The sequence below is a fragment of the Paroedura picta genome, chromosome 7, assembly GCF_049243985.1.
Source record: "Paroedura picta isolate Pp20150507F chromosome 7, Ppicta_v3.0, whole genome shotgun sequence".
Classification (NCBI taxonomy): Eukaryota; Metazoa; Chordata; class Lepidosauria; order Squamata; family Gekkonidae; genus Paroedura; species Paroedura picta.
In genome coordinates, this window is record NC_135375.1 from 43,636,776 (window position 1) to 43,654,418 (window position 17,643).

Below are 17,643 nucleotides of genomic sequence, written 5' to 3' on the forward strand. Positions count from 1 at the left end.
GCTGCTTTGAGACTCTGGGTAGTAAAAGTACAAAAATAGCTCTCCTTCTTTACATAAAGGAAATATCAATCCATTCAAAGGAATGGAAATTTCTACTCTTTCACATAATGTGTTGGTGCTGATTTCTGAATTGTGGCGAAAATATATATGCACTGGATCCCCTGATTCTTTGGATATGTGAAATGTGAAAATATTCAAGGTTATAATTTTTGACTGCAGCAAATATAGAAATGAGTCCTTGTCAAGTTTCAAAAATGTAAATCTAGGCACCATTAAAGTATTTTTAGAATAGTTTTATTTGTTTTTTAATAAGTTTAATTTATTTTTTTTTGCTTGACAGCTCTAATTGGCATGTATTTTTAGTTCCTATTGCCAAACTAGACATTGGATCACTCCTTTACAATTAAGTGAATGAAATGCTTTGAAGATTAAAAGCACTGCACAAGTATTATGGTAATTATGTGAAATCATTAGATCAGTCATTATGGTCTGCAAAGCAATAAAGCGGCAGAAGAAACTAAGAGGTTATATGTGTAATTCTACCCAGTGTCTGGTGGTATGAAATCTACCACTGCACACTTAACCTTATGACTCACTGTGGCAAACAGTAGAATGGCCCAGAATATAGGGACATAAAATTGAGTACAGTCTCTTTCATGTTAAGCATCTTTCTTTTAAACTTCATATCATTCAAAGTCCCTGTTTGCCTTCCATATGGCTCAACACTGATATTCATCTGTTTGAAGTTCTGTTCATCACCCAAGTGCTTTGTTTCCAAGCCCACTGTGGTATATGAATATATTCTGTTTATTAAATACTTCACATGATACTTGTCTGTGGAACTCTCTTTCCAACGTAGTACACCTGCCTTTATATCTAGGGATTCTGCTGCAATGCAGACACAAAAAAGCAGTGTAGAAGGGGGTATTGAGAAAAGGAAGATGATTACATTCTCTTTTATGTTTAGACAATGATGATACATGGCTGGTTGTTCTGCACTTTTATGCTTGTTGTTTGCTCATAAATGCATCGTGGTAGTCAAATTCTTGGAAGTTCTTCTTCTTCCTTATTCAGGACTGCCCATGATGACACTAAAAAAAGAATAAAAAGAAAATGTAAAAAGAAACCATACCAAAGGGGAAATTAGCTTAAAATGCAAACTATTCTTTTCCTTTTCCTGAGCCAAAAATGATTGCAGCAAACTCAGAATGTTTCTAACCTCCCCAACAGCACTCAATTCAGAATCTGACTAGAAGCCTAAAAAATCATCTTGGGTTATCCATCCTTTGATTGCAAACTGCAAATGTATAATTTCGGGTTGGTAGTTGTGTTAGTCTGTAGTAGCAGGACCAAATTTGAGTCCAGTAGCATCACAGAATTAGTTTGTCAACATAGGTATGCTGAATTTTGGGGCAAAGACAGGGTTCCACATATTATCTTTGATGTGGTATTATTTATTTAGTTAGATTAGAAGAACATTTTTGCACAAGACACTGCAGATGTGAGGAGAAAACTGGAATCAATGGAATTACAAGTGCCTCCAAAAGGACAGAAGTCTTAGTGCAAAGCTGGGGCTGTTATGCATGTAAAGGTTTACACCTAAGTCAGGATGCTGACCCTTATAAATCGTCATTTTAAAAAAATGGTTGTGTTTTTCTGCAAGGATTATGCATTTGAAAGATGGACATATGACTGCAGATATTGTGTGTGTGTGTGTGGGGGGGGATCTCGCTGTTGCACTCATTGGAAGGCCATGGTCAACTGCAGTGTCACATGACACCACTCTGGCATGTGGTACTGGTAGGGCCTTATGGGAATTGTAGTTTATGGACACGGAGACCTCAGCAAGAAATTTCCATGGGGGCACACAGTCTTTTGAAAGCACTCAACCTTTTCCCCTCCGAGGTATGCTGTTGTTTGTAGAGAGTGGATTGAAATGCTTGCAAATGCCTCTGAGGGAATGAATAAATTAATTTCTGCTGGTGTAATGTTGTCATAGCAGAGGTGGGAGGGTCTGCACCAAACAAGGTGTGTCTCAAGCTCCCATTGGTGGATAAGGGACTAGAGGCTGTCTGTTTCCCCCATTGGCATATGGTGACACAGGGGAGGAGATAAAGAAAACGCTAGCGTTTATTCATGCAAAAACAGGTGTTTTCAAGTCTGTTGTAAAAGAAAAGTCATTTTAAAGCTAGTTTTTAATACTGCACTGAAAAGACACAGTGGCTGCTATGAGGACGGAATGCCATGCTGAATCAAAAATATTATGGTGTTTGTTCTGTAGCAAAGCCAGCTCCACATGCAGAAATTAAAAAACGTCTTTTTCTGCAGACTTTTTGTGAGGTCTCCTGCCATGCTTAATACACTCTGGTGGAAAAGGAGACTGAGAAATGAGTTTTCAGTGCTGCCTGAAGAACAGCTTTTCATCTGCTGCATGAGTGCATGGAAACCACTTTGTTTCTCCCTCTCACTAAGCTGTTATTTGCTTTTTACTGTTTTAGGAGGACAGAAGGTTATTTGGGAAATATTAATAAGGAAGGTGAATTGTCTTTACTGAGCTACCAGCAATTAATAGAAATATAGAGCAGAGAGTGTGTGTCCAAATTTTTTTGAACAGAAGGACTTAAGTATAAGAATAGCTGGAAGAGAAAGGTTCACATCCCTTTTGCAACAGGGGCCAAGCAGGAAACAAGCAGAACACGAAGGTTAAAGTGCTCTGCCCTGTTGATTGCCCTCTGCTGATTGGTACTGACTAGTTTAAACCAGAGTAGTAAAAAGTTCCAGCTCTTCAAGACTAGTTTAAAGCCCCATCTGCATTTAGTTATCATGGCATCCAGCTGTCGACAGACTTTTCTTCCTTGAGATGGCATGATAAAGTAATTTAAACCAGTGACTGGGACAAAGTCTTGAGACAGTGGATCCGATAAGTTTAATTGAACTTAAGGTTCTGTCCCCCCTCCATAATCAAGCTCCTCTCCTTGCTCCATGGAATAGCATGAAGAAAAAGGAGGGAGAGCATTGGTGTGACTGTTATGGCATCACTTCTATTCCCATGGCTGGAAGTGACATCACAGCATCTGTGATGTTCCTCCTCCCCAGAGTCTTCCCACGAAGAGCTCCCAGGAATTGCTAGCACAGGGCTGGCAATCCTAATTGCATTCTTTGTAAAGAAATAGAAGACGAAGATGAGTTGGTTTATATACCTCACTTTTCACTGCCTGAAGGAGTCTAAAAGTGGCTTACAATCACCTTCCCTTCCTCTCCCCACAGCAGACACCCTGTGAGGTAGGTGAGGTCAGGAGAGCTCTGACAGGACTGCTCAGTCAGAACAGCACTATCAAAGTCACCCAGCTGGCTGCATGTGGAGGAGCGGGGAGTCAAATCCAGCTCACCAGATTAGCAGCCCCCAGTCTTAATCACTACCTCACACTGGCTCTTTTTTTAGCCCACCCAAGGCTTATAGGGGTGACCCTGAGTTTATCTTTATGTCAAAAAGAGAAAAAATTGAATTCACTTTCTTCACATCAGACATATTTTTACACATCTCTATCATGTCTCTGAGGCGGAATGCTGTGCATAATCAAAAATACAATGATGACTTTTCCATGGCAAAACCAGCTTCACATGCAGAAATAAAAACACTAACATCTTTGGGGGCAGACTTTTTGCTGTATTTTCTGCCAGACATAATCCACTGGGCCACCTTAGAAACTAATTTGTGATTTAGGATTTGTATAACCTAACTTCCCTGCCCTCAGTGAGAACATGGCAACACTAAAAACCATCAATGACTATGGGAATCCAACCTAGATTGGAGACATCACATTGGAAAAGGAGGCAGGTAAAATCAATGTTACTGGGCTCTTTCCCCTGATCAAAAGTAACTTCTTGATCTGCTCTTAGAGCTAGCTATAAAAAAGTATAGTGATCCACATTTCCACCCCCCTACCTGAGGCTAAAAGCATCTAAGGCAGAAATTTTGATGGATATAGGGAAAACAGTTCCCCCCACCCAGTTATTGGGCTTTAGTCCATTGCTCTGGGAGATTTTTTAAAAAGCTTCAATACAGATTGAAGGAATGTGACTATAGGTCCCCAGAACTACATCTCTCCTCCTCCCCAACTCCACAAAGGGTTTAGCCTTTTCTGATAGGAAGAGTGCTCCAAACCTTTGGTCAATTTTTGTTGCCTTTCTCTGGTTGACAGCATCTTTTTTGAGATGAGTTGAGCAACTTTTAATAGCTTTAAGACTAGTTATTCAAATGATTAAGGATACCAGATCTGGGGAGAGTATTAAGAATGAAGGGCCAGAATCAAGAATTTATACAGCATGAAGTTCTAATCATACAGTGGATTGGATCTTGGGGTTCTGTTTCATTGGAAGAGGTGTTATCTTCTGATGGAAGGAACCCTTTCCTGATGTGAAAGGCTCATAGGTCAAGGGAAAGCTCCTTCTGCTGAATGAAAACCACCTATGGCTGCTAGTGGAATGAATTCATGGAATTTAATAACCCTGGAAGGTAGACAGCAAAAATAATGATGACAAATAAGTCACATCTGCACAGCAGCCACTTGCAATGTCAAACCAGAGCTGTGTTGCAGGTGTCACTAGAAGACACCAACGTGCTTCAAAGTGGGAACGGGGCCTTGCAGACTCCATCGCTTGCACTGATCCTGAAATTTCCTCTTTCAGCTACAGGGTCTTGGATCCTTGCTATGTCAAAAGGTCCTACGTAAATTCCTTGTCAGTTTGATACATCCTTGACATGGTCTTAGTTCAGAAAGCAATAACAGTTTATTTCCCAAGAATATGCACCTGGGAAATATTGCATTTATCAAAAACTAACCTGATAGTTCCACTTCTGCCCCTTGTGCCTACTGACATGCCAGCAACTCACCCATTGTGCTTTCATAGCCCACTGCTGAGACCTGACCCACAATCTGCTTTAAGATAAACTTCTATTCTTCATCTCCCATGACTACGGAAGGTTGTGTTCTCTTGGCATGTTTTGCAAGGCAAGGTCTCAGAATAACAAGGTTAAACTGACATAATGTCCAACTAGATAAATACTGGCTGGGCATCATCTGGAACAATGTGTTCAGTTTTGTTTGCCACATTTTAAGAAGGACTGGAGAGAAATCAGGGAAGAGGAGCTCTTTGACATTCACAGAGTACCCAGACTGAGCCTCCAGAAGCCTGATCTTTCCTTGGAGGCTGGCTTTGCAGCAAGCGAGTTCAGCTAGTAGCAAGGGAAGCTGAAGTCTTTATATTTTTAGATGCTTAAATAGATTCTAATTATATTGTAATGATAATCTTCATCTTTAATCCCCCCCCCCCCACTAACAGTGAGCATTTAGGATGGGAGAAAGAGATAAATGCATAAAAAATTAGCAGAAAGTTCTGAAAGTAGGGCAGGGGTGTGTTTTATCATTGAAAGAAAAGAATGAGAACTGGGAACATGATTAGAGTTTTCAAATACTTGCTGGACATCCAAAAAGTAAGTAGAAATATGCAGATGGAACTGCAAGATGTTTGTGTTAACACTGCCATAGACTGGCATAGACCTATTATGCATGCACTGCTTTCCTCCTCAGTCAATTCGCTGACCCATTTAAATCGTCCTTAAAAATGTTTTTAAAACATTCCCATTTATGCATGTGTTCGGATTATTTGTCGTTGTCGTTGTTTTTAGTGATTATGCTTTCTAAGCCATTCTGACTGCAACTGTGGGAGGGGGAACTTCCTCCACTGTGCGGCAAACTTAATCTTATCGCCACACTGGCACATGCTGCTAACGGGGCCTTTTGGGAATTGTAGTTCATGGATATGGACTTTTTTGTGGGGAAACACAGGCTTCTGAATGCCAAAACATCATCTTTCCCTCTCTGAGATATACTGTTCCTCATAGAGTGTGGGCAGGATGGACCACAACAGACCACAGGATCCCATGCGAACTTAAAGCCCCGACCATACCATCCCTTACCCCAGTGAAGGTTTTTTTAAATCACTGGCAAGGCCAAAACTGGAGCCTCTGCCCATAGCCTGAAGCAAGCTTGCTTCCTCATTCTCTTGCAATCCAGAACTGGCATTTCAGACCTCTCCACTTCGCCAACATGATAAAATTTCAAACAAGCCCCCCCCCCATGGTCACTGATCAGAGGTAGAGCTTTGTAGTCTCAGGAGCATTTGCAGAAGGCTGTGGAGAAGCAATGCCATGCATACCACAGGGTAATTTCTACTAATTTACATAGCAATACAGTTGCCAGGCAATTGACATGTTCACGTGATCACTGAGAAACACAAAGTATCAGTGTCAGGTGCTCGAACTCCCATTGGTAGATGAGCAACTGCAAGCAGAAAGGGGAGGAGACCAAAAACATGCTAGGAGTCCATCCTATAGGACAGCGATCCCCAACCTGTGGGCCGTGGACCACATGTGGTCTGTCGACTAATTGGAGGTGGGCCGTGAAGGACGCCTTCTCCCCCCCCCGGCCCTTTACTTCGTCCCCCCCGACCCTTTACAACACACTTCGGGTGTCATTGTCTCCCATCACTCCCAGATGGGACTATCTCGTTGCAGAGAAACAAGCTCAGGGTTCCCATTGATTTGTCATTGTCATGAGTTAAAATTTCCATGAAAATAAAATGTTCCTTATGTTCGTTGTTGTTGCGTGTTTGTATCTTATTTTGAAGGGATGTTTAAACATTACCATAGCGATCAGAGGGCGTTAGAGCAGTGGCTGAGAGTAGAGGAGTAAACTACCCCCCCCCCACTGGGCTTCAGTAAAATTGTCAAACGTTGAGTGGTCCCCGGTGATAAAAAGATCACTGGGGATCACTGCTATAGGATATAATGGAGGGATGGGGGTACCCTATTTGGGAGCCCCTAGATGTGGACCCCTTGGACCAATCGTTATGTAGTTTGGAGGGGAGTCAGGGAAGAGCCTCCTGGCTCTACCTCAAACCCCCACTCCCTCGGGCCCCAGGAAAGGCGGAAATGCCAAAATCCCCATTACAGAATATGGAAGAAGAAGATTGTCTGCCTGGATTGATTGACAGGCAGAAGAGAGTGGCATATAAGGTGCGTTGCTCTCTTCCACCTTTTCCAGCAGCACATGTGGAGTGTAAGAAGTGTGAAACAGCGGCAGGCAAGGCGGGACAGCAGAAAAGTTGAGGAATGGCTGGGAAGTGAGATAACATTTAGCACTTTGCCATTCAGCTGGCAAAACACTATTTTTACTGATGTGTGGAAATGTCCTCAGTTTTCACTTGGGGAATTGCTCATTTAAAAGTGCTCTGTTATGAAAACTTCATCCATATCAGAAAGGCTGTTTGCCTGTGATGGACTTTACCAAGCAATTGCTGGATTTTTTAAATTTATTCCCATTAGAGTTTTCTGATTGTTCAAAAATGGTAGAAGTGGTCTTTTAAAGGTTTACAGGGCAAGGGCATTCTGCAAAAGTAATTTCAGATAACTACAGTCTTTGTATGTATGACCTATATTACAGTTTTGTAAACCAAAATAACACAGTTATTTTGTCTAAGAATTCCCATATGGAGTCTATGAACCCAAGGCTTTATTTTAAGAAATCATTGGGAAGCATTCCAAACAAGCCATAGTTTGACTGTAAAATCCTGGCTAGTGAGAGGACTGATTACATCGTTGCCGACCGTTACTCTGTAATCACCCTATCTTAATAAAGGCCAGTAACTTCTTTCTAACAGATGTCTGTGACACAGACTTCCAATTACTTCTATGGCTAGTCTGCTTCCCTCATTTTATCTCCCCATCAAATCTATTTGTCTGAAACATCATTTTGTTTCACATGGAGCCCTTTAGTTTAGCTGACCTGGCTTTCATCAGTCATGTGTTGCTACTGGTTTTCCTACTGATGACAACCAAAACAATCTAATATGGACTTTTATCTCCTCAGTTTTTAAAAAGTTCTGACAAGGCAGCAGTCAGTCTGAATGGTTTCCTTGAAACAGTGTATTCCTAATGGGCATTTTACAACAGTAAGAAACTTGTAAAAGTGACATGGAGAGATGAGAGCAGTATATTAACAACCCTTTCAGCACTTTTTCATCTTTGTGTTTCTTTGAAGACTAAGAAGGTTGACCCTAGAGACCTATAGAGGGTTTTTGTGTGTGTCATGAGCTTTGATGAACTGTAGTCTATTTCATCAGATGTTAAGTGAATCTTTTATGGACATTAAAATCATATTGCATAATTACACTGCATCACTGAAAACAATAACAAGAATGAGTATTCAGGTTCTTCATGATTTCAGATCACAAGAAGATCCCTACTGGATCGGACCACTGGCTCATCTAGTTTATGCCTCATGGGCAAGATGTTGAAAGACCATGCCTTGACACCAGATTGACAGACAAACAACTGGCTGACTGTATGAGACTCTTGGAATAGGCCCCAGGAGTCTTCTTCCCCAGACCAGGCTGGACCACAGTGACCTCCTACCACACAGAAACACCTCCAGGGAAGGTGGTTCAGACCACATAGTGGCCCATCCCTTGGAAGCAGTGGAAAATGGTCAATCGTGAAATAGCTGACATGTTGCAATTAGAGGTAATAGAACACTTGTAAAGTACCTGGAGGAGCCCTATTGTCCTAGCACCTAAACTGGATGACAGTATGTGATTCTGCATAGATTACTGCAAGGTCAGCAAGACTGTGAAATTTGACACTCCATAACACAGGCAAATGATTGACCTGATAAGGTCTGCCTAGCACCTCAGTATGCTCAACCTCAACCTGACCAAGAAAAAATCACCATCACCACCTCACAAGGTCTATTCCAATTTTGCACACAGCCTTTTGGGCAACATGGACTGGTACCAACTTTCAAATGGCTGGTTGGCCAAGTCGTTGCCCAGTGTTCAGAGTTTTCCATGGTCTACATTACTAACATCATTGTGTGCAGCCTGGACTGGGCCACCCATTTCAAGCATCTGTGACAAGTGTTCCAGCTATGTAGGTTTTCACGAGCTCCAGTACTTAGGCTTCCTGGTAGGGGGGGGGGAGATTAATACTACTGATGCCTGACAAAATAAGTACCTTAGAGCAAAGTCCCTGGCCCATCACCTGGCCCTCTCTTCTCGACCAACTTTCCCATGACCCAGTACTCTAGAACCTGGACTTTGACTGGCCCTTCCAACTCCAAACCAATGAATGATGTACTGGATAGGGGGCAGTCCTGTCCCAGATGGTGAAGGGACAGATATATCCCATCTTATTCAGCAGCCTCAAGAGACAGCCAGTGGAGCAAAAGTAGGCCATCATCAAAAAGGAAGCCTTGGCCATCAAGTGGGTAGCTAATGGCCATATCTTGGGCTTGAGCAAGAGGTGCAGGCCTCTCTAGGGAATAAAGAGGGTGGAAACTGATAGGAAGAGGGAGGCATAAAAGGACACTCCAGTGAGCAGACTGAGGAGGAATGAGATGGAGGTCTAAGTTGTATAGAGCAGGGGTAAACCTGTGGTCCTCCAGATGTTCATGGACTACAATTTCCATGAGTCCCTGCCAGCAAGTGCTGGCAGGGGCTCATGGGAATTGTAGTCCATGAACATCTGGAGGACCACAGGTTGACTACTACTGGTATAGAGGATCATTCTGGCTGGGAGAAAGAGTGAGCCATACCCCTCCCACTGCATTCTGAGGCCTGAGGTGCATCTTTACATGAATTCGCCATGATGGCAGAAGGCGATGTGCCCCAAGGGGGTCAGGTGGGTCTTGTCAATACTGAAAATATTAATAAATATGTCCAGTCATGTATATCCTTACCTGTGTGAAGTATTTGGGAACCACTTTGCAAAACAAACCAAAACAAATCCTTATGATTTCTTTGCTACTGCACTGGTTTCAGGTTCCCAGCTCTACTGAAGGTGTTCTGGACCTTTCTTTATACTGAATGCATCATTGTTAGTTGTTAGTAGACTAAATTATAAATTCTTGGCACATATGTGTACTACAGAAATACCACTCCTTTCTGTGTTATCTAGGTAATGTGAAAAGCCTGGGACAATTCAAGAGGAATCTGGGCTGGTCTTGACAAGCAGAAAACTGTTTAGCAAATAGAAAACTGTTAACATTGAATTAGGGAAGCATCATGATGAAGGCTGCTCTTGTTCTGTGTTCCATTTTCCCTTTGTCCATAGGAAGAGGCTGTGGTCCAGTGGTAGAGCATCTTGGGATGCAGAAAGTCCCAGGTTCAATCCCAGGTAGAAGAGGATATGAAAGAATATAAAAGTTCCTGAAGAGCTGCTCCCAGTATGAGTAGACATTTCTGACTTTGCTGAACCATTGGTCTGATTTAATTTAAGGCAGCTTCATGTGTGTGTGAGGGAGTGCTGCTGCTGCTGCATCTTTTCCTGCTGAGATGATGTGAAAACCAAAGCCTTGCCTTTCATGATGTCACTTTTAGATAGGACACATTGACTGGTTTATACAGAGAGGGGCAAATTTGTCTTTTTAAAAGAGACAAAAAGTCTCTGTCAGAACTCCACAGTGTTAGGACATTAGATGCTAGTCTTCTAATCCTGGGCAGTTATTGAATGCATAGCAATAATACAGCCCAGGTCCAGCAACCCCCCCCCCCTTTAAGCAGATCTTCTCCAACTTGGCTTACAGCATGATTTTGGTGCTGAGGCAGCCTCGCTGTGGCTGACGACAGGCACATAATGGCCTTTGACATAGGACTCATTTTGTATTCTGGTTTGAGAGCAAAAGCCATGCAGAAACACTGCAGAACCTGATACTAGAAGTTTATTTTGTTTCCAGATCAGCATTGGGATGATGAAATTCTGGACCAGACAGAGAGCCATACCCCCATATTGTGACAGCAAAGCTTTTTGTACCTTGTAACACCTAAAATATTCTCATCATTAGTCAAATCATTAGTCCATCAACAATGGAGAATTCAGACAGTAGTCCCCTCCCCCCAGTTTTGCTCCCTAAAATCCCAAGCAGAGATGCTAGAGCTCACACTTGGGAAACTACATATGCTGTGCATTATATGCATCTTAAAAACCTTTAAAACCAAACATACTTAAACCAAGGAAAGCCAAGCGAAACTTCACGTACAGTAGAATAAAATATACATGCATGAAAACAATGGTTAAAAACTGTGGGAAGAGGCCAACAGACTGGGACCATTTCTCCAATCACCTGCACTAAAGCTCTGAAGACTACACTTGATTGTGTACATTTCCCATTTCTAGCCGCAGATCTGAATTTCATGCTAACTTACCCCACAGTATGACTCCTCAGTTACTGCAATTTCATATTTATGATTGAGTTACAATGCTGATTGGAATCAGCCTAAATATTTTCTTTAGGTGAGATTTATTTGCTCATCTCCTTGCTCACTGCTACAGCACCTCCCCAAGGGGTGGCATTGGCCAGAAGGAACCTCCTTCTCCCTGATTCATGGCTGGTTGATCCTGCACATTGAATAATGGACGGGAAGGCCTGTGGCATGTTTTGCAAGGAAAGAACAGCAACAGTCAACATAATCAAACTGAACGCTTCCTTTGCTTGTCAATCAGAACTATATGATACATTTGAAAATACTCTCGAAAGTAACTTAGCAAAGACAAGATTGACAATGTCTCCAATTATGTTTACTGCAAATCTGAACTGTCATTTTACTGAAAGCTATCGTGTGCCCCTTTTTGGCATGAGTTCAGCATGTGGAATAATAGGTATTCGATTAAGGAATTAAATAAATAACAGCAGACAGATCATGCTACTTGGCATGATGTTTTTTGCTTTATAAAACCATGGCATTTTTTTGAAGCTGAAGGATAATAGGACAGGGAGGGGAATTTCTGAGTGATCAGTTTGTAATTGCATTATAATGCAATCTAAGTAAAAAACAAAATAAATTATTTAAAAAGGCGGGCTGCACAGAAGGTTGTGGAGAGGCGAGAGTTATGAATAGGCCCAAAATGGTGGGTAAAGGCTAGGTGCTGTGTTTTTACAATGGCAAAATGGCAAAATTTTCTTGGTAATGCAACAATACAATATGCATGCTAAAAAAAACCCTGGAAAAGCATGCCAGATTGCAGTCTGCTCCAGAGTCACATGTGAAAAGTATGCAGCGTGTTTAGTCAAGAAAAACATCAGGAGAAAATTCATGGTATTCAAAGGGAAACTGACCTACAGAAAAAACAAGGTAAGCATTAAATGCAGAAATATCTGTACAATCCCCCACCTTATATTGGAGTAGGGTTGCCAGGTTCTCCCCCAGCCACTGGCAAGAGGTACACTTGCCAGCTCCAGGTTAGGAAACCCTTGGATATTTGGGGATGAGGCCTGGGGAGAAAAGGGACCTCAGTAGGCGCAAGGCCAAAGAGTCCACCTTCCATAGTTCCGTTGTATACGGCACTGGTCAGACCACACCTCGAGTCCTGTGTGTAGCTCTGGAGGCCTCATTTCAAGAAGGACGTAGATAAAATTGAAAGAGTGCAGAGGAGAGCGACGAGGATGATCTGGGGCCAAGGGGCCAAGCCCTATGAAGATAGGTTGAGGGACTTGGGAATGTTCAGCCTGGAGAAAAGGAGGTTGAGAGGGGACATGATAGCCCTCTTTAAGTATTTGAAAGGTTGTCACTTGGAGGAGGGCAGGATGCTGGCAGGGGCTCATGGGAATTGTAGTCCATGAACATCTGGAGGACCACAGGTTGACTACCCCTGCTCTATTGCACCATGCATTCCTAGCACTGTATTCTCTTAAATATGTGAATTGGTTTCCTGCCAAACTTCCAAATATTGCTTACAATCTGAGCCACTCAGACCTGATCTCTGAGAAAAATCTCTATGTGATGTCTATATAGTTTACAGCTCATCTTTACAGTCATTTCCTTAGTTTATGTTCACTCAATAGAAATCAGTTAAGAACTCAGACCTTTTGCCTGGCAGATCCCAAGGGTATTCCAGTGTTGGGGATCCATGCCAACATAGCAACAGTTTAGAGTGGCATAACTGCAAGGCTGGCATAATGTAATTGCTGAAGGTGCCAAAAATAGGCAGCATCAGACATGATGATGGAGAAGGAGCTCTTAATCAGAATGCTATGCTTGTTCATAAGTCAGACGCACCCATATTGACTGTGTAATGTTACGCCAGCAGATGTGATGGTGTAAGTCACAGCACTCCCAGTGAAGTTTACAGAAAAGCCAAATTGGCAATTTGTCCAATACTTTCATCCACCCCATCTTCACCATTAGAATGGGAGCCCCCCCCCTGCTTTTTCCTGTTCCCTTTTCATAGGGTTCTAACTACAGCCAAAAGGAAACATACTAGAAGATCTGTGATTTAATGGTAATTTATTAAGATATGTATTAAAAATTTTATATACTGCCTTACTCCATGTAGAGGGCCTAAGATGGCTGATAAATATTTACTACAAACATATCTACCCTATATACTCGCGTATAAGCCTAGTTTTTCAGCACCTTTTTTCACACTGAATAAGCCTTCCTTTATAACCTTATACACGGGTATAGACGGTAATTGAAATAAAAGCCTGCTCCAGCCAGCCAATTGTTGATCTGGCAGCTTGTAGGACATCAATGGTTTGACTGAGGGACTCGGATCTTTTTTTTTTCCCTATGGGGCCTTGCCAAGCATGTAAGTTATAATGGGGACAGTTACAACTGTCGCTGCCAGCTCATTTTATAGTACTGGAATAACAACTACCAAGTTCTGGAATTGGCCAGTACCTGGGGCCAGTAACAGACTTTCAGCTTAGTCTACCCCACGGAGTTGTTGTGAGGAGAAAGATGGAATATAAATGAAAAATACATAAAGTAAAAATTGAGGGTGGAGAAAATGGAAAAGTGTGGAGGAGTATTGTAAAAATTTAAATATTTAAATTTTTAAATTTTTAAATTAAAAATTTAAATATAAGGCCCTAATTTAGATTAGGAAAGCTACAGAAGCAGGGATATAGGTGGCCGGGCAAAATTTAAAGGTATATAAGAGACAGGCAATGAACTGAAAGGGGCTGGTGGTCCATTAACTGATGCCTTTTAATGGATAAAGAATAAAAGTACTTGTGTAAAGTACTTGTGTAGTTTGTTCCAGTTTTTTAGTAGGAGACTGCATCAAGATTTGAATTTAAGGACTGTTGTCTATCTGTGTTGCATCATGAATCTCTCTCACAGTGCTAGAGCACCATGAAAAATTCCCTCAATTTTGCATGACTATGAAGTCCAATTGTACTTTTGGTCTTCTCCCTTGTTGAAATCTTGTTCCTTTGTGCAGATACCACTGTGTTGATGATTTGAAACTTTGTGGATGTAGTAGCAGGAATTAGATTCTGGAGGACAGGTACACCAATGGCTACTAGCCATGGTAGTGAAAAGAAATGTGCGGCTCTAGCCGGGCACACTCAGGGGCAGTCCCGATAACTACACTCTTGACCAGTAGGCCAAGCCCAAATCACATACCAAGTAGCAGAGTCAGAGTCCAGTCTAGGTCTTAGCACTAGCTTTGGGAGACAAAGTCCAAGGGGGAGCCAAAACAGGAGTCAAGAAGCATGCCAAGGTCAGGAACCGAAGAGCTGAGTCTGAAACCAAACAATGTCCAAATAACCCAAACAGCCATAGCAGAGGTTATAAAGCTGGAAATCAGTTAGGCAGAGTTTAGCCAGAGCAAAGGCAGGTTGGAACTGAAGTCAAGGTGGGCTTGTGTGCAGGTTGTGCCCATGATGAGGACTGCCTCTGCCTTGTTTAACTGCAGCCTGGGCTAAGGAGAAGTGGCTACACCTGGGAGCTCAATTGTCGTCCATTGAAGCAGCCCCAGCTAGGCCCCATCTGGTTTGACAGTGTGCTCTGAGCTGGGCGCTCCAGTGGCGAACTATCATGTTGCCCCTTCTGCATTGTCTCCTGTTCTCTGGTGAACTGTCTGGGCTGGGGAGGGATGTTGCCTCTGGCTGAGGTGATTCTGGCGCAAAGGGCATGGTGTCCACCTGGCTGGGACATGGCTATACATCCCTGTCTGGGCTTTGCTTGTCACCGCTCTGCCCCAACTCCTCCTTATCCTCGTGCTTCGACAGGAGCGACAGCAGAGCTTCTGCTGCAGGTGCAGATGCAATGTCCGGCAATGGGGGCATGACAGAAAACTTCCATAGTCAGAAGCAACAAACAAGATTATAATTGATAGCATCCCAGATTCCTGGAAAGAGGCACATATTGCGGTTATACCTAAACTGAAGACTGAAGGTGCAAACTTTTAGGCCTATTTCTTTAGTAAATATAGATTATAAAATCTTTACTAATATACTGGCTAATCAGCTGAAAGGGATATTGGTTAAGATAATACATGAAGACCAGGCAGGTTTTCTACCCGGTAGACAAGTTAGACATAATATAAGGATAATACTAAATGTAATTTAATATTACCAACTGAGACCGGATAAACAACTGGCATTATTCTTTATTGATATGGAAAAAGCTTTTGATTCTGTTGATTGGAGTTTTTTATTTAGTTTACTTGAAAGGATAGAATGTGGTGGAACATTTATAAATTGGATAAGGGAGATTTATAAAGAACAGTGGGCAAAGGTAATAGTAAATGGTGTGTTTACAGAGAAATTTAATATTCAGAACACGGCAAGGTTGCCCACTCTCACCTTTACTTTTGATCATGGCTCTAAAAGTCTTTAATCAAGACATAAGAGAAGACAAAAATATTATAGGTCTGAAAATTAAACAACAGATCTTTAAATTGAGGGCCTAGCAGATGATTTAATATTGGTTTTGGAGGATCCTTTAGATTGTATAGATGTGGTATTAGGCAAGCTTAAAGATTTTGAAGAGGTAACTAGTTTAAAAATAAATAAAACCAAATGAAAAATAATTGTGAAAAATATGGATAAGGAGAGTCATAAAGGTTTAGAAGGGAAAACAGGATGTCAAATAGTTAAAACTTATAAATATTTACATATTAATATTGCTAGCACAAACTTGAGTTTATTCCAGGATAATTATGAGAAACTCTGGACAGAGGTCAAAAAAGATTTTAAAAAATGGGAGACTCTCAATCTATCTTTTATGGGTAGAATATCCGCCATAAAGATTAATATCTTGCCAAAAATTTTGTATTTGTTTCAGAATATTCCAATTATTAAATCGGATAAGCCATTCAGAGGTTGGCAGAAGGATTTGGCAAGTTTTGTTTGGAGAGGGAGAAAACCTAGAATAAAAATGAAAATTCTTTGTGATGCTAAAAAGAGGGGAGGACAGGCATTACCAAATTTAAGGATGTATTTTGATGCATGTAGGCTGGTTTGGATAAAGGAATGGATAATTTTAAGAGAACAGAGATTATTTACATTAGAAGGTGCAGGTTTGAGGTTTGGCTGGCATGCATATTTATGGTACGAAAAAGAGAAAGCAAATAAACAATTTTTACATCATGTTATTTGCTTTATTTAAGGTTTGGAATAAGTATAAAAGAAAATTATATTCTAAAATTCCTTTATGGTTGTCACCACAGGAAGCTCTGTTCAGAGGGCAAGCAACAACAGAAACTAAATGGTTAAATTATAAGGATATAATTGAGACTTTTACCCAAGAAGGGATAATGCAATTTAGAATTAAATCTCACGAGAAATTAGTGCAAGAATATAAATATGTAGACTGGTGGATATATAGACAGATTAAGGACAGATATGAAAGGGATAGGAAGCTATGGGAATTTGAAATAGAAAAATCACAATTAGAGTTATATTTATGTAAAGATGATAATCATTTAATCAAGAAGATTTATGAATTACGTTTATTACTGTATACGGAGGATGAGGTAGTCAAAGATTTTATGATTGTTTGGGCAAGGAATCTTGGTCATAACATTCCATTGGAAACCTGGCAAAAAATGTGGAGTAAAGATCTGAAATTTACGAATAGTTATTCGTAACTATTCGTAACGAAACTATTACAGAATGCATTATTGTTGGTACATGACTCCGCATAAATTATCAAAAATGAATAAAAGCCTATCAGACAAATGTTGGAAATGCGGGGAAGTGAGGGGGACAATGTTTCATATGTGGTGGACCTGCAAAAGAGCAAGACACTTTTGGCAGGATATCCACAAAGAAATCTCAAAAATCTTTAAGGACTCCATAGCTCTAAATCCTGAAACTTATCTTTTGGGTTTTCTGGTAAATGAAAAAGATAAAAAATATGGAGAGTTATTTAGATATTTGACAACGGCGGCAAGGATAGTCTGGGCAAAAAAATGGAAGTTAAACGAGACGCCCACCATATTTGATTGGCAGTTGAAAACATTGGAAATTGCTCAGATGGCAAAATTGACAACTTATGTCGAAGATAAACAAATAGTGGACTTTAAGACAAAATGGAAGTTATAGATAGAGTATATTAGAAAAAAGTATAGTTGTGGATTTATGACTATTGGTTATGATTTATAATTTATAAGGGGAAATGAGAATGGATTGAAATTCTGAACAGGAGAATTAATGTTTTTTTTGTATATTCTTCAACACAGTTGGAAATTATTATTTGTAAATGTAATATAACCTATTAACATGTAATTTTGGAGATGGCTAAATGTATTTTTTTGTAATGGATTATAAATAACATTTGAAATTATTAAAAAAA

At 40.9% G+C, this 17,643-nt stretch overlaps 1 long non-coding RNA gene across 2 annotated transcripts in view; it reads right to left on the reverse strand.

Annotated features, from left to right (window-relative positions):
• Positions 1-278: 278 nt before the first annotated feature.
• LOC143841770 (uncharacterized) overlaps positions 279-17,643 on the reverse strand; it is a 73,524-nt gene continuing 56,159 nt past the window's right edge. Inside the window, exons 5-6 of one of the 2 annotated variants that reach the window (XR_013232805.1) lie at positions 14,467-14,585; positions 279-1,091 (exon numbers count right to left, since the gene is read on the reverse strand). This is a non-coding gene — a long non-coding RNA (uncharacterized LOC143841770). The remainder of the gene's footprint in view (positions 1,092-14,466; positions 14,586-17,643) is intronic. The other variant, XR_013232806.1, reaches the window with a different exon arrangement.